Source organism: Anomaloglossus baeobatrachus, unplaced genomic scaffold, assembly GCF_048569485.1.
Source record: "Anomaloglossus baeobatrachus isolate aAnoBae1 unplaced genomic scaffold, aAnoBae1.hap1 Scaffold_589, whole genome shotgun sequence".
Classification (NCBI taxonomy): Eukaryota; Metazoa; Chordata; class Amphibia; order Anura; family Aromobatidae; genus Anomaloglossus; species Anomaloglossus baeobatrachus.
The window spans coordinates 96,616-115,483 of NW_027444952.1; the positions used below are offsets into that span (position 1 = coordinate 96,616).

An 18,868-nucleotide genomic window follows, 5' to 3' on the forward strand; every position below is an offset into this window, starting at 1 on the left:
ATAGACATTGAGCTTCTGAGCTCAATTGGGGACAGTCATGGGTGATGAATGTTTGCAACCTACTGCGAAGCCTCATACCGCAATATAAGGAACGTCAAATACTAAGAAAGGGCGGCCTATGAAAGAATTACTACTTTCAATAAGTACACTTAAACGGCTAATTGGGAATAGAAAAACTGTAAAAAGCCCTCTGAGAAAGCCCCCCTCTAACCTTTGATAGTAAGCTTTTCTGTAGTCTGCCTGTTGATGTATTTTCCGTTTGAACTGTGCACAACATGAAGAGACGGAACACTGGCGGCTTGTCACAATGCCCCCCGATGACATCACAATAGCGCTGCTGCCTAGAAAACAAGCTGCGCAGAAGAAGTTGTTCTTTGGGTGGGAGGGTGGGCTAGTGGAAGGAGGGGGCAATCTCTTTTTTTCCCGGGTGGTAGGGGGATGACAGGAGAAGGGAAGCGGGTGGTGAGAAAGGTACAGAGGGCAGGGTTTGGGGGCTGGGAAGGAAAGGGAAAAGATTAGGGTTTGGGGATGATGAAAGGGCTTTCTACGGGTAAGGATGGCAAAGGGTGGCAGTGACGGAAAGTCAGGCAACCTGTCCTGTCCGTCTTTTTGTATCGTGAATTGGAAAGACTGCAAGGGGGAGGGGAGTTGCTTGCGCCCTAAAGGAGGAGTTATTCAGATTCATTGCAGTGGGCGGCGGCTGCAAAACGCACCATTCTTCTTGTTTTTGCTCTGCAAAGCAGCCTTTTCAAGGGTTGGCTTGGGTGACAAAATGTCTTGTGTAGGCGTGGGTTTGTCTCCCTCTCGCTCTCTCTCCCTAAGATGTGTCCGGCATAGGCCAGGGTGCCACTCGAGGCCCAAACCAATTCTGGTTATCGCTTCTCGGCCTTTTGGCTAAGATCAAGTGTAGTATCTGTTCTTATCAGTTTAATATCTGATACGTCCCCTATCTGGGGACCATATATTAAATGGATTTTTAGAACAGGGAGATGGAAAAAGAGCTTGCTCTGTCCACTCCACGCATTGACCTGGTATTGCAGTACCTCCAGGAACGGTGCACCCCTTCTTAACCCAGTTTCCAAAAGCAGAACTCAATTCACCTGATTCATATTAGCCCGATTTAATGAATTGGAAGAAAGCATACGTCTTCATATGCACCTCAATTTGGCCCATTCACTTTTCACACTTCCTCCTTTTGTTTTTTATCTTTCACACTTTTGACTTTCTTTATTCATCCAAATAGCAAACTCATCACCACTCAACCTGACCAACTCGGCTATGTCCCCGTGCTGCAGTTCTCTGTCTTATCTAGATCATTTGCAATTGAATGGAATAGATCCCTTTTGGACAAAGTGGATTCACCTGCTGCTGCAGTGACCACAGGTGTGATAAGATCTAGAATTGGCATCTGGTGCGATCTCTCCGCTTCCACTCCAAAGAAAGTTACCTGTTTATTCCTATCATGCATTGGTTTTTGGGGTTTTCTTTGAGTAATGATGATCTCTTTAGTAGTCTGTTGGCGCCCTCTCCTGGAGGAATAGTTTGCTTGCTCTTGGACATTCTAAAAGAGAGGTCATGATAGACATTGAGCTTCTGAGCTCAATTGGGGACAGTCATGGGTGATGAATGTTTGCAACCTACTGCGAAGCCTCATACCGCAATATAAGGAACGTCAAATACTAAGAAAGGGCGGCCTATGAAAGAATTACTACTTTCAATAAGTACACTTAAACGGCTAATTGGGAATAGAAAAACTGTAAAAAGCCCTCTGAGAAAGCCCCCCTCTAACCTTTGATAGTAAGCTTTTCTGTAGTCTGCCTGTTGATGTATTTTCCGTTTGAACTGTGCACAACATGAAGAGACGGAACACTGGCGGCTTGTCACAATGCCCCCCGATGACATCACAATAGCGCTGCTGCCTAGAAAACAAGCTGCGCAGAAGAAGTTGTTCTTTGGGTGGGAGGGTGGGCTAGTGGAAGGAGGGGGCAATCTCTTTTTTTCCCGGGTGGTAGGGGGATGACAGGAGAAGGGAAGCGGGTGGTGAGAAAGGTACAGAGGGCAGGGTTTGGGGGCTGGGAAGGAAAGGGAAAAGATTAGGGTTTGGGGATGATGAAAGGGCTTTCTACGGGTAAGGATGGCAAAGGGTGGCAGTGACGGAAAGTCAGGCAACCTGTCCTGTCCGTCTTTTTGTATCGTGAATTGGAAAGACTGCAAGGGGGAGGGGAGTTGCTTGCGCCCTAAAGGAGGAGTTATTCAGATTCATTGCAGTGGGCGGCGGCTGCAAAACGCACCATTCTTCTTGTTTTTGCTCTGCAAAGCAGCCTTTTCAAGGGTTGGCTTGGGTGACAAAATGTCTTGTGTAGGCGTGGGTTTGTCTCCCTCTCGCTCTCTCTCCCTAAGATGTGTCCGGCATAGGCCAGGGTGCCACTCGAGGCCCAAACCAATTCTGGTTATCGCTTCTCGGCCTTTTGGCTAAGATCAAGTGTAGTATCTGTTCTTATCAGTTTAATATCTGATACGTCCCCTATCTGGGGACCATATATTAAATGGATTTTTAGAACAGGGAGATGGAAAAAGAGCTTGCTCTGTCCACTCCACGCATTGACCTGGTATTGCAGTACCTCCAGGAACGGTGCACCCCTTCTTAACCCAGTTTCCAAAAGCAGAACTCAATTCACCTGATTCATATTAGCCCGATTTAATGAATTGGAAGAAAGCATACGTCTTCATATGCACCTCAATTTGGCCCATTCACTTTTCACACTTCCTCCTTTTGTTTTTTATCTTTCACACTTTTGACTTTCTTTATTCATCCAAATAGCAAACTCATCACCACTCAACCTGACCAACTCGGCTATGTCCCCGTGCTGCAGTTCTCTGTCTTATCTAGATCATTTGCAATTGAATGGAATAGATCCCTTTTGGACAAAGTGGATTCACCTGCTGCTGCAGTGACCACAGGTGTGATAAGATCTAGAATTGGCATCTGGTGCGATCTCTCCGCTTCCACTCCAAAGAAAGTTACCTGTTTATTCCTATCATGCATTGGTTTTTGGGGTTTTCTTTGAGTAATGATGATCTCTTTAGTAGTCTGTTGGCGCCCTCTCCTGGAGGAATAGTTTGCTTGCTCTTGGACATTCTAAAAGAGAGGTCATGATAGACATTGAGCTTCTGAGCTCAATTGGGGACAGTCATGGGTGATGAATGTTTGCAACCTACTGCGAAGCCTCATACCGCAATATAAGGAACGTCAAATACTAAGAAAGGGCGGCCTATGAAAGAATTACTACTTTCAATAAGTACACTTAAACGGCTAATTGGGAATAGAAAAACTGTAAAAAGCCCTCTGAGAAAGCCCCCCTCTAACCTTTGATAGTAAGCTTTTCTGTAGTCTGCCTGTTGATGTATTTTCCGTTTGAACTGTGCACAACATGAAGAGACGGAACACTGGCGGCTTGTCACAATGCCCCCGCTGACATCACAATAGCGCTGCTGCCTAGAAAACAAGCTGCGCAGAAGAAGTTGTTCTTTGGGTGGGAGGGTGGGCTAGTGGAAGGAGGGGGCAATCTCTTTTTTTCCCGGGTGGTAGGGGGATGACAGGAGAAGGGAAGCGGGTGGTGAGAAAGGTACAGAGGGCAGGGTTTGGGGGCTGGGAAGGAAAGGGAAAAGATTAGGGTTTGGGGATGATGAAAGGGCTTTCTACGGGTAAGGATGGCAAAGGGTGGCAGTGACGGAAAGTCAGGCAACCTGTCCTGTCCGTCTTTTTGTATCGTGAATTGGAAAGACTGCAAGGGGGAGGGGAGTTGCTTGCGCCCTAAAGGAGGAGTTATTCAGATTCATTGCAGTGGGCGGCGGCTGCAAAACGCACCATTCTTCTTGTTTTTGCTCTGCAAAGCAGCCTTTTCAAGGGTTGGCTTGGGTGACAAAATGTCTTGTGTAGGCGTGGGTTTGTCTCCCTCTCGCTCTCTCTCCCTAAGATGTGTCCGGCATAGGCCAGGGTGCCACTCGAGGCCCAAACCAATTCTGGTTATCGCTTCTCGGCCTTTTGGCTAAGATCAAGTGTAGTATCTGTTCTTATCAGTTTAATATCTGATACGTCCCCTATCTGGGGACCATATATTAAATGGATTTTTAGAACAGGGAGATGGAAAAAGAGCTTGCTCTGTCCACTCCACGCATTGACCTGGTATTGCAGTACCTCCAGGAACGGTGCACCCCTTCTTAACCCAGTTTCCAAAAGCAGAACTCAATTCACCTGATTCATATTAGCCCGATTTAATGAATTGGAAGAAAGCATACGTCTTCATATGCACCTCAATTTGGCCCATTCACTTTTCACACTTCCTCCTTTTGTTTTTTATCTTTCACACTTTTGACTTTCTTTATTCATCCAAATAGCAAACTCATCACCACTCAACCTGACCAACTCGGCTATGTCCCCGTGCTGCAGTTCTCTGTCTTATCTAGATCATTTGCAATTGAATGGAATAGATCCCTTTTGGACAAAGTGGATTCACCTGCTGCTGCAGTGACCACAGGTGTGATAAGATCTAGAATTGGCATCTGGTGCGATCTCTCCGCTTCCACTCCAAAGAAAGTTACCTGTTTATTCCTATCATGCATTGGTTTTTGGGGTTTTCTTTGAGTAATGATGATCTCTTTAGTAGTCTGTTGGCGCCCTCTCCTGGAGGAATAGTTTGCTTGCTCTTGGACATTCTAAAAGAGAGGTCATGATAGACATTGAGCTTCTGAGCTCAATTGGGGACAGTCATGGGTGATGAATGTTTGCAACCTACTGCGAAGCCTCATACCGCAATATAAGGAACGTCAAATACTAAGAAAGGGCGGCCTATGAAAGAATTACTACTTTCAATAAGTACACTTAAACGGCTAATTGGGAATAGAAAAACTGTAAAAAGCCCTCTGAGAAAGCCCCCCTCTAACCTTTGATAGTAAGCTTTTCTGTAGTCTGCCTGTTGATGTATTTTCCGTTTGAACTGTGCACAACATGAAGAGACGGAACACTGGCGGCTTGTCACAATGCCCCCCGATGACATCACAATAGCGCTGCTGCCTAGAAAACAAGCTGCGCAGAAGAAGTTGTTCTTTGGGTGGGAGGGTGGGCTAGTGGAAGGAGGGGGCAATCTCTTTTTTTCCCGGGTGGTAGGGGGATGACAGGAGAAGGGAAGCGGGTGGTGAGAAAGGTACAGAGGGCAGGGTTTGGGGGCTGGGAAGGAAAGGGAAAAGATTAGGGTTTGGGGATGATGAAAGGGCTTTCTACGGGTAAGGATGGCAAAGGGTGGCAGTGACGGAAAGTCAGGCAACCTGTCCTGTCCGTCTTTTTGTATCGTGAATTGGAAAGACTGCAAGGGGGAGGGGAGTTGCTTGCGCCCTAAAGGAGGAGTTATTCAGATTCATTGCAGTGGGCGGCGGCTGCAAAACGCACCATTCTTCTTGTTTTTGCTCTGCAAAGCAGCCTTTTCAAGGGTTGGCTTGGGTGACAAAATGTCTTGTGTAGGCGTGGGTTTGTCTCCCTCTCGCTCTCTCTCCCTAAGATGTGTCCGGCATAGGCCAGGGTGCCACTCGAGGCCCAAACCAATTCTGGTTATCGCTTCTCGGCCTTTTGGCTAAGATCAAGTGTAGTATCTGTTCTTATCAGTTTAATATCTGATACGTCCCCTATCTGGGGACCATATATTAAATGGATTTTTAGAACAGGGAGATGGAAAAAGAGCTTGCTCTGTCCACTCCACGCATTGACCTGGTATTGCAGTACCTCCAGGAACGGTGCACCCCTTCTTAACCCAGTTTCCAAAAGCAGAACTCAATTCACCTGATTCATATTAGCCCGATTTAATGAATTGGAAGAAAGCATACGTCTTCATATGCACCTCAATTTGGCCCATTCACTTTTCACACTTCCTCCTTTTGTTTTTTATCTTTCACACTTTTGACTTTCTTTATTCATCCAAATAGCAAACTCATCACCACTCAACCTGACCAACTCGGCTATGTCCCCGTGCTGCAGTTCTCTGTCTTATCTAGATCATTTGCAATTGAATGGAATAGATCCCTTTTGGACAAAGTGGATTCACCTGCTGCTGCAGTGACCACAGGTGTGATAAGATCTAGAATTGGCATCTGGTGCGATCTCTCCGCTTCCACTCCAAAGAAAGTTACCTGTTTATTCCTATCATGCATTGGTTTTTGGGGTTTTCTTTGAGTAATGATGATCTCTTTAGTAGTCTGTTGGCGCCCTCTCCTGGAGGAATAGTTTGCTTGCTCTTGGACATTCTAAAAGAGAGGTCATGATAGACATTGAGCTTCTGAGCTCAATTGGGGACAGTCATGGGTGATGAATGTTTGCAACCTACTGCGAAGCCTCATACCGCAATATAAGGAACGTCAAATACTAAGAAAGGGCGGCCTATGAAAGAATTACTACTTTCAATAAGTACACTTAAACGGCTAATTGGGAATAGAAAAACTGTAAAAAGCCCTCTGAGAAAGCCCCCCTCTAACCTTTGATAGTAAGCTTTTCTGTAGTCTGCCTGTTGATGTATTTTCCGTTTGAACTGTGCACAACATGAAGAGACGGAACACTGGCGGCTTGTCACAATGCCCCCCGATGACATCACAATAGCGCTGCTGCCTAGAAAACAAGCTGCGCAGAAGAAGTTGTTCTTTGGGTGGGAGGGTGGGCTAGTGGAAGGAGGGGGCAATCTCTTTTTTTCCCGGGTGGTAGGGGGATGACAGGAGAAGGGAAGCGGGTGGTGAGAAAGGTACAGAGGGCAGGGTTTGGGGGCTGGGAAGGAAAGGGAAAAGATTAGGGTTTGGGGATGATGAAAGGGCTTTCTACGGGTAAGGATGGCAAAGGGTGGCAGTGACGGAAAGTCAGGCAACCTGTCCTGTCCGTCTTTTTGTATCGTGAATTGGAAAGACTGCAAGGGGGAGGGGAGTTGCTTGCGCCCTAAAGGAGGAGTTATTCAGATTCATTGCAGTGGGCGGCGGCTGCAAAACGCACCATTCTTCTTGTTTTTGCTCTGCAAAGCAGCCTTTTCAAGGGTTGGCTTGGGTGACAAAATGTCTTGTGTAGGCGTGGGTTTGTCTCCCTCTCGCTCTCTCTCCCTAAGATGTGTCCGGCATAGGCCAGGGTGCCACTCGAGGCCCAAACCAATTCTGGTTATCGCTTCTCGGCCTTTTGGCTAAGATCAAGTGTAGTATCTGTTCTTATCAGTTTAATATCTGATACGTCCCCTATCTGGGGACCATATATTAAATGGATTTTTAGAACAGGGAGATGGAAAAAGAGCTTGCTCTGTCCACTCCACGCATTGACCTGGTATTGCAGTACCTCCAGGAACGGTGCACCCCTTCTTAACCCAGTTTCCAAAAGCAGAACTCAATTCACCTGATTCATATTAGCCCGATTTAATGAATTGGAAGAAAGCATACGTCTTCATATGCACCTCAATTTGGCCCATTCACTTTTCACACTTCCTCCTTTTGTTTTTTATCTTTCACACTTTTGACTTTCTTTATTCATCCAAATAGCAAACTCATCACCACTCAACCTGACCAACTCGGCTATGTCCCCGTGCTGCAGTTCTCTGTCTTATCTAGATCATTTGCAATTGAATGGAATAGATCCCTTTTGGACAAAGTGGATTCACCTGCTGCTGCAGTGACCACAGGTGTGATAAGATCTAGAATTGGCATCTGGTGCGATCTCTCCGCTTCCACTCCAAAGAAAGTTACCTGTTTATTCCTATCATGCATTGGTTTTTGGGGTTTTCTTTGAGTAATGATGATCTCTTTAGTAGTCTGTTGGCGCCCTCTCCTGGAGGAATAGTTTGCTTGCTCTTGGACATTCTAAAAGAGAGGTCATGATAGACATTGAGCTTCTGAGCTCAATTGGGGACAGTCATGGGTGATGAATGTTTGCAACCTACTGCGAAGCCTCATACCGCAATATAAGGAACGTCAAATACTAAGAAAGGGCGGCCTATGAAAGAATTACTACTTTCAATAAGTACACTTAAACGGCTAATTGGGAATAGAAAAACTGTAAAAAGCCCTCTGAGAAAGCCCCCCTCTAACCTTTGATAGTAAGCTTTTCTGTAGTCTGCCTGTTGATGTATTTTCCGTTTGAACTGTGCACAACATGAAGAGACGGAACACTGGCGGCTTGTCACAATGCCCCCCGATGACATCACAATAGCGCTGCTGCCTAGAAAACAAGCTGCGCAGAAGAAGTTGTTCTTTGGGTGGGAGGGTGGGCTAGTGGAAGGAGGGGGCAATCTCTTTTTTTCCCGGGTGGTAGGGGGATGACAGGAGAAGGGAAGCGGGTGGTGAGAAAGGTACAGAGGGCAGGGTTTGGGGGCTGGGAAGGAAAGGGAAAAGATTAGGGTTTGGGGATCATGAAAGGGCTTTCTACGGGTAAGGATGGCAAAGGGTGGCAGTGACGGAAAGTCAGGCAACCTGTCCTGTCCGTCTTTTTGTATCGTGAATTGGAAAGACTGCAAGGGGGAGGGGAGTTGCTTGCGCCCTAAAGGAGGAGTTATTCAGATTCATTGCAGTGGGCGGCGGCTGCAAAATGCACCATTCTTCTTGTTTTTGCTCTGCAAAGCAGCCTTTTCAAGGGTTGGCTTGGGTGACAAAATGTCTTGTGTAGGCGTGGGTTTGTCTCCCTCTCGCTCTCTCTCCCTAAGATGTGTCCGGCATAGGCCAGGGTGCCACTCGAGGCCCAAACCAATTCTGGTTATCGCTTCTCGGCCTTTTGGCTAAGATCAAGTGTAGTATCTGTTCTTATCAGTTTAATATCTGATACGTCCCCTATCTGGGGACCATATATTAAATGGATTTTTAGAACAGGGAGATGGAAAAAGAGCTTGCTCTGTCCACTCCACGCATTGACCTGGTATTGCAGTACCTCCAGGAACGGTGCACCCCTTCTTAACCCAGTTTCCAAAAGCAGAACTCAATTCACCTGATTCATATTAGCCCGATTTAATGAATTGGAAGAAAGCATACGTCTTCATATGCACCTCAATTTGGCCCATTCACTTTTCACACTTCCTCCTTTTGTTTTTTATCTTTCACACTTTTGACTTTCTTTATTCATCCAAATAGCAAACTCATCACCACTCAACCTGACCAACTCGGCTATGTCCCCGTGCTGCAGTTCTCTGTCTTATCTAGATCATTTGCAATTGAATGGAATAGATCCCTTTTGGACAAAGTGGATTCACCTGCTGCTGCAGTGACCACAGGTGTGATAAGATCTAGAATTGGCATCTGGTGCGATCTCTCCGCTTCCACTCCAAAGAAAGTTACCTGTTTATTCCTATCATGCATTGGTTTTTGGGGTTTTCTTTGAGTAATGATGATCTCTTTAGTAGTCTGTTGGCGCCCTCTCCTGGAGGAATAGTTTGCTTGCTCTTGGACATTCTAAAAGAGAGGTCATGATAGACATTGAGCTTCTGAGCTCAATTGGGGACAGTCATGGGTGATGAATGTTTGCAACCTACTGCGAAGCCTCATACCGCAATATAAGGAACGTCAAATACTAAGAAAGGGCGGCCTATGAAAGAATTACTACTTTCAATAAGTACACTTAAACGGCTAATTGGGAATAGAAAAACTGTAAAAAGCCCTCTGAGAAAGCCCCCCTCTAACCTTTGATAGTAAGCTTTTCTGTAGTCTGCCTGTTGATGTATTTTCCGTTTGAACTGTGCACAACATGAAGAGACGGAACACTGGCGGCTTGTCACAATGCCCCCCGATGACATCACAATAGCGCTGCTGCCTAGAAAACAAGCTGCGCAGAAGAAGTTGTTCTTTGGGTGGGAGGGTGGGCTAGTGGAAGGAGGGGGCAATCTCTTTTTTTCCCGGGTGGTAGGGGGATGACAGGAGAAGGGAAGCGGGTGGTGAGAAAGGTACAGAGGGCAGGGTTTGGGGGCTGGGAAGGAAAGGGAAAAGATTAGGGTTTGGGGATGATGAAAGGGCTTTCTACGGGTAAGGATGGCAAAGGGTGGCAGTGACGGAAAGTCAGGCAACCTGTCCTGTCCGTCTTTTTGTATCGTGAATTGGAAAGACTGCAAGGGGGAGGGGAGTTGCTTGCGCCCTAAAGGAGGAGTTATTCAGATTCATTGCAGTGGGCGGCGGCTGCAAAACGCACCATTCTTCTTGTTTTTGCTCTGCAAAGCAGCCTTTTCAAGGGTTGGCTTGGGTGACAAAATGTCTTGTGTAGGCGTGGGTTTGTCTCCCTCTCGCTCTCTCTCCCTAAGATGTGTCCGGCATAGGCCAGGGTGCCACTCGAGGCCCAAACCAATTCTGGTTATCGCTTCTCGGCCTTTTGGCTAAGATCAAGTGTAGTAGTATCGTTTGAAAAGGTGGTTTAAGGCTCCGGCCACCTTAGTACAATGATGCAATGCACACTGGAAGGTTGCGCTTGTTAGTACTTTAGGAGGATAGTATATCCATCTAGAGGAAACCATGGCCCTACCAGGATCGAGGCTATTAGACTGAGTAAGTGTGGGGGTTATGGTGCAATGTGCCCCAGGAATGGACACCCTGGAGGGAGTCTGAACTTGCTAGGTTGGGACCCTGGTAAGCCTCAGACTCTGTCGCACGCCGCGCCTTGCCTATTCATACTTTCCAAGCATATTGCCCTATCCCGGCCTTCTGGCTAAGAAGGGAAATTTTTATAATCCCGGTCGGAGGTCCGGTCAGCTTTGGGCTGAGAAACCAACACTCGGTTGGAGGTCCGGGTCAGCTTTGGCTGAGAAACCAACACCCGGTTGGAGGTCCGGTTAGCCTTGGGCTGAGAAACCAACACCCGGTTGGAGGTCCGGTCAGCCTTGGGCTGAGAAACCAACACCCGGTTGGAGGTCCGGTCAGCCTTGGGCTGAGAAACCAACACCGGTTGACGGTCCGGGCAGTCTCGGCTGCGAAACCAACGACTAGTAGCTCCCTACTCCACTTGGGTAAGATGCCTCGGTGGACGCTGGGAGCAACAACAAGGCTCAACCAGGCTTCGGCTTGGGGGAGCACCGAAGATCCCTGACCCTCGCTGTGGCCTTCTGGCTCGGAGGGACAGGGTTGATTTTTGGGGATCCTCTTCTCACGGAGGGGTCCACACGAATCCTAGCCTTTGCACTGTTTTTGGTGTGACTTCGGTCATGCATTTTTGCGGTGCTTTGGAAAGCTTCATTAAATCAAAAATCTGTTCTTATCAGAAACCAACAACTAGTAGCTCTCTACTCCACTTGGGTAAGATGCCTGGGTGGACGCTGGGAGCAACGACAAGGCTCAACCAGGCTTCGGCTTGGGGGAGCACCGAAGATCCCTGACCCTTGCTGTGGCCTTCTGGCTCGGAGGGACGGGGTTGATTTTTGGGGACCCTCTCCTCACGGTGGGGTCCACACGAATCCTAGCCTTTGCACTGTTTTTGGTGTGACTTCGGTCATGCATTTTTTGTGGTGCTTTGGAAAGCTTCATTAAATCAAAAAAATCTGTTCTTATCAGTTTAATATCTGATACGTCCCCTATCTGGGGACCATATATTAAATGGATTTTTAGAACAGGGAGATGGAAAAAGAGCTTGCTCTGTCCACTCCACGCATTGACCTGGTATTGCAGTACCTCCAGGAACGGTGCACCCCTTCTTAACCCAGTTTCCAAAAGCAGAACTCAATTCACCTGATTCATATTAGCCCGATTTAATGAATTGGAAGAAAGCATACGTCTTCATATGCACCTCAATTTGGCCCATTCACTTTTCACACTTCCTCCTTTTGTTTTTTATCTTTCACACTTTTGACTTTCTTTATTCATCCAAATAGCAAACTCATCACCACTCAACCTGACCAACTCGGCTATGTCCCCGTGCTGCAGTTCTCTGTCTTATCTAGATCATTTGCAATTGAATGGAATAGATCCCTTTTGGACAAAGTGGATTCACCTGCTGCTGCAGTGACCACAGGTGTGATAAGATCTAGAATTGGCATCTGGTGCGATCTCTCCGCTTCCACTCCAAAGAAAGTTACCTGTTTATTCCTATCATGCATTGGTTTTTGGGGTTTTCTTTGAGTAATGATGATCTCTTTAGTAGTCTGTTGGCGCCCTCTCCTGGAGGAATAGTTTGCTTGCTCTTGGACATTCTAAAAGAGAGGTCATGATAGACATTGAGCTTCTGAGCTCAATTGGGGACAGTCATGGGTGATGAATGTTTGCAACCTACTGCGAAGCCTCATACCGCAATATAAGGAACGTCAAATACTAAGAAAGGGCGGCCTATGAAAGAATTACTACTTTCAATAAGTACACTTAAACGGCTAATTGGGAATAGAAAAACTGTAAAAAGCCCTCTGAGAAAGCCCCCCTCTAACCTTTGATAGTAAGCTTTTCTGTAGTCTGCCTGTTGATGTATTTTCCGTTTGAACTGTGCACAACATGAAGAGACGGAACACTGGCGGCTTGTCACAATGCCCCCCGATGACATCACAATAGCGCTGCTGCCTAGAAAACAAGCTGCGCAGAAGAAGTTGTTCTTTGGGTGGGAGGGTGGGCTAGTGGAAGGAGGGGGCAATCTCTTTTTTTCCCGGGTGGTAGGGGGATGACAGGAGAAGGGAAGCGGGTGGTGAGAAAGGTACAGAGGGCAGGGTTTGGGGGCTGGGAAGGAAAGGGAAAAGATTAGGGTTTGGGGATGATGAAAGGGCTTTCTACGGGTAAGGATGGCAAAGGGTGGCAGTGACGGAAAGTCAGGCAACCTGTCCTGTCCGTCTTTTTGTATCGTGAATTGGAAAGACTGCAAGGGGGAGGGGAGTTGCTTGCGCCCTAAAGGAGGAGTTATTCAGATTCATTGCAGTGGGCGGCGGCTGCAAAACGCACCATTCTTCTTGTTTTTGCTCTGCAAAGCAGCCTTTTCAAGGGTTGGCTTGGGTGACAAAATGTCTTGTGTAGGCGTGGGTTTGTCTCCCTCTCGCTCTCTCTCCCTAAGATGTGTCCGGCATAGGCCAGGGTGCCACTCGAGGCCCAAACCAATTCTGGTTATCGCTTCTCGGCCTTTTGGCTAAAATCAAGTGTAGTATCTGTTCTTATCAGTTTAATATCTGATACGTCCCCTATCTGGGGACCATATATTAAATGGATTTTTAGAACAGGGAGATGGAAAAAGAGCTTGCTCTGTCCACTCCACGCATTGACCTGGTATTGCAGTACCTCCAGGAACGGTGCACCCCTTCTTAACCCAGTTTCCAAAAGCAGAACTCAATTCACCTGATTCATATTAGCCCGATTTAATGAATTGGAAGAAAGCATACGTCTTCATATGCACCTCAATTTGGCCCATTCACTTTTCACACTTCCTCCTTTTGTTTTTTATCTTTCACACTTTTGACTTTCTTTATTCATCCAAATAGCAAACTCATCACCACTCAACCTGACCAACTCGGCTATGTCCCCGTGCTGCAGTTCTCTGTCTTATCTAGATCATTTGCAATTGAATGGAATAGATCCCTTTTGGACAAAGTGGATTCACCTGCTGCTGCAGTGACCACAGGTGTGATAAGATCTAGAATTGGCATCTGGTGCGATCTCTCCGCTTCCACTCCAAAGAAAGTTACCTGTTTATTCCTATCATGCATTGGTTTTTGGGGTTTTCTTTGAGTAATGATGATCTCTTTAGTAGTCTGTTGGCGCCCTCTCCTGGAGGAATAGTTTGCTTGCTCTTGGACATTCTAAAAGAGAGGTCATGATAGACATTGAGCTTCTGAGCTCAATTGGGGACAGTCATGGGTGATGAATGTTTGCAACCTACTGCGAAGCCTCATACCGCAATATAAGGAACGTCAAATACTAAGAAAGGGCGGCCTATGAAAGAATTACTACTTTCAATAAGTACACTTAAACGGCTAATTGGGAATAGAAAAACTGTAAAAAGCCCTCTGAGAAAGCCCCCCTCTAACCTTTGATAGTAAGCTTTTCTGTAGTCTGCCTGTTGATGTATTTTCCGTTTGAACTGTGCACAACATGAAGAGACGGAACACTGGCGGCTTGTCACAATGCCCCCCGATGACATCACAATAGCGCTGCTGCCTAGAAAACAAGCTGCGCAGAAGAAGTTGTTCTTTGGGTGGGAGGGTGGGCTAGTGGAAGGAGGGGGCAATCTCTTTTTTTCCCGGGTGGTAGGGGGATGACAGGAGAAGGGAAGCGGGTGGTGAGAAAGGTACAGAGGGCAGGGTTTGGGGGCTGGGAAGGAAAGGGAAAAGATTAGGGTTTGGGGATGATGAAAGGGCTTTCTACGGGTAAGGATGGCAAAGGGTGGCAGTGACGGAAAGTCAGGCAACCTGTCCTGTCCGTCTTTTTGTATCGTGAATTGGAAAGACTGCAAGGGGGAGGGGAGTTGCTTGCGCCCTAAAGGAGGAGTTATTCAGATTCATTGCAGTGGGCGGCGGCTGCAAAACGCACCATTCTTCTTGTTTTTGCTCTGCAAAGCAGCCTTTTCAAGGGTTGGCTTGGGTGACAAAATGTCTTGTGTAGGCGTGGGTTTGTCTCCCTCTCGCTCTCTCTCCCTAAGATGTGTCCGGCATAGGCCAGGGTGCCACTCGAGGCCCAAACCAATTCTGGTTATCGCTTCTCGGCCTTTTGGCTAAGATCAAGTGTAGTATCTGTTCTTATCAGTTTAATATCTGATACGTCCCCTATCTGGGGACCATATATTAAATGGATTTTTAGAACAGGGAGATGGAAAAAGAGCTTGCTCTGTCCACTCCACGCATTGACCTGGTATTGCAGTACCTCCAGGAACGGTGCACCCCTTCTTAACCCAGTTTCCAAAAGCAGAACTCAATTCACCTGATTCATATTAGCCCGATTTAATGAATTGGAAGAAAGCATACGTCTTCATATGCACCTCAATTTGGCCCATTCACTTTTCACACTTCCTCCTTTTGTTTTTTATCTTTCACACTTTTGACTTTCTTTATTCATCCAAATAGCAAACTCATCACCACTCAACCTGACCAACTCGGCTATGTCCCCGTGCTGCAGTTCTCTGTCTTATCTAGATCATTTGCAATTGAATGGAATAGATCCCTTTTGGACAAAGTGGATTCACCTGCTGCTGCAGTGACCACAGGTGTGATAAGATCTAGAATTGGCATCTGGTGCGATCTCTCCGCTTCCACTCCAAAGAAAGTTACCTGTTTATTCCTATCATGCATTGGTTTTTGGGGTTTTCTTTGAGTAATGATGATCTCTTTAGTAGTCTGTTGGCGCCCTCTCCTGGAGGAATAGTTTGCTTGCTCTTGGACATTCTAAAAGAGAGGTCATGATAGACATTGAGCTTCTGAGCTCAATTGGGGACAGTCATGGGTGATGAATGTTTGCAACCTACTGCGAAGCCTCATACCGCAATATAAGGAACGTCAAATACTAAGAAAGGGCGGCCTATGAAAGAATTACTACTTTCAATAAGTACACTTAAACGGCTAATTGGGAATAGAAAAACTGTAAAAAGCCCTCTGAGAAAGCCCCCCTCTAACCTTTGATAGTAAGCTTTTCTGTAGTCTGCCTGTTGATGTATTTTCCGTTTGAACTGTGCACAACATGAAGAGACGGAACACTGGCGGCTTGTCACAATGCCCCCCGATGACATCACAATAGCGCTGCTGCCTAGAAAACAAGCTGCGCAGAAGAAGTTGTTCTTTGGGTGGGAGGGTGGGCTAGTGGAAGGAGGGGGCAATCTCTTTTTTTCCCGGGTGGTAGGGGGATGACAGGAGAAGGGAAGCGGGTGGTGAGAAAGGTACAGAGGGCAGGGTTTGGGGGCTGGGAAGGAAAGGGAAAAGATTAGGGTTTGGGGATGATGAAAGGGCTTTCTACGGGTAAGGATGGCAAAGGGTGGCAGTGACGGAAAGTCAGGCAACCTGTCCTGTCCGTCTTTTTGTATCGTGAATTGGAAAGACTGCAAGGGGGAGGGGAGTTGCTTGCGCCCTAAAGGAGGAGTTATTCAGATTCATTGCAGTGGGCGGCGGCTGCAAAACGCACCATTCTTCTTGTTTTTGCTCTGCAAAGCAGCCTTTTCAAGGGTTGGCTTGGGTGACAAAATGTCTTGTGTAGGCGTGGGTTTGTCTCCCTCTCGCTCTCTCTCCCTAAGATGTGTCCGGCATAGGCCAGGGTGCCACTCGAGGCCCAAACCAATTCTGGTTATCGCTTCTCGGCCTTTTGGCTAAGATCAAGTGTAGTATCTGTTCTTATCAGTTTAATATCTGATACGTCCCCTATCTGGGGACCATATATTAAATGGATTTTTAGAACAGGGAGATGGAAAAAGAGCTTGCTCTGTCCACTCCACGCATTGACCTGGTATTGCAGTACCTCCAGGAACGGTGCACCCCTTCTTAACCCAGTTTCCAAAAGCAGAACTCAATTCACCTGATTCATATTAGCCCGATTTAATGAATTGGAAGAAAGCATACGTCTTCATATGCACCTCAATTTGGCCCATTCACTTTTCACACTTCCTCCTTTTGTTTTTTATCTTTCACACTTTTGACTTTCTTTATTCATCCAAATAGCAAACTCATCACCACTCAACCTGACCAACTCGGCTATGTCCCCGTGCTGCAGTTCTCTGTCTTATCTAGATCATTTGCAATTGAATGGAATAGATCCCTTTTGGACAAAGTGGATTCACCTGCTGCTGCAGTGACCACAGGTGTGATAAGATCTAGAATTGGCATCTGGTGCGATCTCTCCGCTTCCACTCCAAAGAAAGTTACCTGTTTATTCCTATCATGCATTGGTTTTTGGGGTTTTCTTTGAGTAATGATGATCTCTTTAGTAGTCTGTTGGCGCCCTCTCCTGGAGGAATAGTTTGCTTGCTCTTGGACATTCTAAAAGAGAGGTCATGATAGACATTGAGCTTCTGAGCTCAATTGGGGACAGTCATGGGTGATGAATGTTTGCAACCTACTGCGAAGCCTCATACCGCAATATAAGGAACGTCAAATACTAAGAAAGGGCGGCCTATGAAAGAATTACTACTTTCAATAAGTACACTTAAACGGCTAATTGGGAATAGAAAAACTGTAAAAAGCCCTCTGAGAAAGCCCCCCTCTAACCTTTGATAGTAAGCTTTTCTGTAGTCTGCCTGTTGATGTATTTTCCGTTTGAACTGTGCACAACATGAAGAGACGGAACACTGGCGGCTTGTCACAATGCCCCCCGATGACATCACAATAGCGCTGCTGCCTAGAAAACAAGCTGCGCAGAAGAAGTTGTTCTTTGGGTGGGAGGGTGGGCTAGTGGAAGGAGGGGGCAATCTCTTTTTTTCCCGGGTGGTAGGGGGATGACAGGAGAAGGGAAGCGGGTGGTGAGAAAGGTACAGAGGGCAGGGTTTGGGGGCTGGGAAGGAAAGGGAAAAGATTAGGGTTTGGGGATGATGAAAGGGCTTTCTACGGGTAAGGATGGCAAAGGGTGGCAGTGACGGAAAGTCAGGCAACCTGTCCTGTCCGTCTTTTTGTATCGTGAATTGGAAAGACTGCAAGGGGGAGGGGAGTTGCTTGCGCCCTAAAGGAGGAGTTATTCAGATTCATTGCAGTGGGCGGCGGCTGCAAAACGCACCATTCTTCTTGTTTTTGCTCTGCAAAGCAGCCTTTTCAAGGGTTGGCTTGGGTGACAAAATGTCTTGTGTAGGCGTGGGTTTGTCTCCCTCTCGCTCTCTCTCCCTAAGATGTGTCCGGCATAGGCCAGGGTGCCACTCGAGGCCCAAACCAATTCTGGTTATCGCTTCTCGGCCTTTTGGCTAAGATCAAGTGTAGTATCTGTTCTTATCAGTTTAATATCTGATACGTCCCCTATCTGGGGACCATATATTAAATGGATTTTTAGAACAGGGAGATGGAAAAAGAGCTTGCTCTGTCCACTCCACGCATTGACCTGGTATTGCAGTACCTCCAGGAACGGTGCACCCCTTCTTAACCCAGTTTCCAAAAGCAGAACTCAATTCACCTGATTCATATTAGCCCGATTTAATGAATTGGAAGAAAGCATACGTCTTCATATGCACCTCAATTTGGCCCATTCACTTTTCACACTTCCTCCTTTTGTTTTTTATCTTTCACACTTTTGACTTTCTTTATTCATCCAAATAGCAAACTCATCACCACTCAACCTGACCAACTCGGCTATGTCCCCGTGCTGCAGTTCTCTGTCTTATCTAGATCATTTGCAATTGAATGGAATAGATCCCTTTTGGACAAAGTGGATTCACCTGCTGCTGCAGTGACCACAGGTGTGATAAGATCTAGAATTGGCATCTGGTGCGATCTCTCCGCTTCCACTCCAAAGAAAGTTACCTGTTTATTCCTATCATGCATTGGTTTTTGGGGTTTTCTTTGAGTAATGATGATCTCTTTAGTAGTCTGTTGGCGCCCTCTCCTGGAGGAATAGTTTGCTTGCTCTTGGACATTCTAAAAGAGAGGTCATGATAGACATTGAGCTTCTGAGCTCAATTGGGGACAGTCATGGGTGATGAATGTTTGCAACCTACTGCGAAGCCTCATACCGCAATATAAGGAACGTCAAATACTAAGAAAGGGCGGCCTATGAAAGAATTACTACTTTCAATAAGTACACTTAAACGGCTAATTGGGAATAGAAAAACTGTAAAAAGCCCTCTGAGAAAGCCCCCCTCTAACCTTTGATAGTAAGCTTTTCTGTAGTCTGCCTGTTGATGTATTTTCCGTTTGAACTGTGCACAACATGAAGAGACGGAACACTGGCGGCTTGTCACAATGCCCCCCGATGACATCACAATAGCGCTGCTGCCTAGAAAACAAGCTGCGCAGAAGAAGTTGTTCTT

At 46.6% G+C, this 18,868-nt stretch overlaps 11 non-coding genes and 1 pseudogene across 11 annotated transcripts; all 12 read left to right on the plus strand.

Annotated features, from left to right (window-relative positions):
- The first annotated feature begins 874 nt into the window (after positions 1-874).
- On the plus strand, positions 875-1,065 carry LOC142285050 (U2 spliceosomal RNA). Its single transcript, XR_012746474.1, has one exon. It is a non-coding gene; the product is annotated as a U2 spliceosomal RNA (small nuclear RNA).
- A 1,387-nt stretch (positions 1,066-2,452) lies between these two features.
- Positions 2,453-2,643, plus strand: LOC142285051 (U2 spliceosomal RNA). The gene has a single exon (XR_012746475.1). It is a non-coding gene; the product is annotated as a U2 spliceosomal RNA (small nuclear RNA).
- A 1,386-nt stretch (positions 2,644-4,029) lies between these two features.
- On the plus strand, positions 4,030-4,220 carry LOC142285053 (U2 spliceosomal RNA). The gene has a single exon (XR_012746477.1). It is a non-coding gene; the product is annotated as a U2 spliceosomal RNA (small nuclear RNA).
- Positions 4,221-5,607: 1,387 nt separating this feature from the next.
- On the plus strand, positions 5,608-5,798 carry LOC142285054 (U2 spliceosomal RNA). Its single transcript, XR_012746478.1, has one exon. It is a non-coding gene; the product is annotated as a U2 spliceosomal RNA (small nuclear RNA).
- Positions 5,799-7,185: 1,387 nt separating this feature from the next.
- LOC142285055 (U2 spliceosomal RNA) lies at positions 7,186-7,376 on the plus strand. The gene has a single exon (XR_012746479.1). It is a non-coding gene; the product is annotated as a U2 spliceosomal RNA (small nuclear RNA).
- Positions 7,377-8,763: 1,387 nt separating this feature from the next.
- LOC142285056 (U2 spliceosomal RNA) lies at positions 8,764-8,954 on the plus strand. Its single transcript, XR_012746480.1, has one exon. It is a non-coding gene; the product is annotated as a U2 spliceosomal RNA (small nuclear RNA).
- A 1,387-nt stretch (positions 8,955-10,341) lies between these two features.
- Positions 10,342-10,486, plus strand: LOC142285119 (U2 spliceosomal RNA; annotated as a pseudogene).
- A 983-nt stretch (positions 10,487-11,469) lies between these two features.
- LOC142285106 (U2 spliceosomal RNA) lies at positions 11,470-11,668 on the plus strand. The gene has a single exon (XR_012746533.1). It is a non-coding gene; the product is annotated as a U2 spliceosomal RNA (small nuclear RNA).
- Positions 11,669-13,055: 1,387 nt separating this feature from the next.
- Positions 13,056-13,246, plus strand: LOC142285104 (U2 spliceosomal RNA). The gene has a single exon (XR_012746531.1). It is a non-coding gene; the product is annotated as a U2 spliceosomal RNA (small nuclear RNA).
- Positions 13,247-14,633: 1,387 nt separating this feature from the next.
- On the plus strand, positions 14,634-14,824 carry LOC142285057 (U2 spliceosomal RNA). Its single transcript, XR_012746481.1, has one exon. It is a non-coding gene; the product is annotated as a U2 spliceosomal RNA (small nuclear RNA).
- Positions 14,825-16,211: 1,387 nt separating this feature from the next.
- LOC142285058 (U2 spliceosomal RNA) lies at positions 16,212-16,402 on the plus strand. Its single transcript, XR_012746482.1, has one exon. It is a non-coding gene; the product is annotated as a U2 spliceosomal RNA (small nuclear RNA).
- A 1,387-nt stretch (positions 16,403-17,789) lies between these two features.
- LOC142285059 (U2 spliceosomal RNA) lies at positions 17,790-17,980 on the plus strand. The gene has a single exon (XR_012746483.1). It is a non-coding gene; the product is annotated as a U2 spliceosomal RNA (small nuclear RNA).
- The last annotated feature ends 888 nt before the right edge of the window (positions 17,981-18,868 follow it).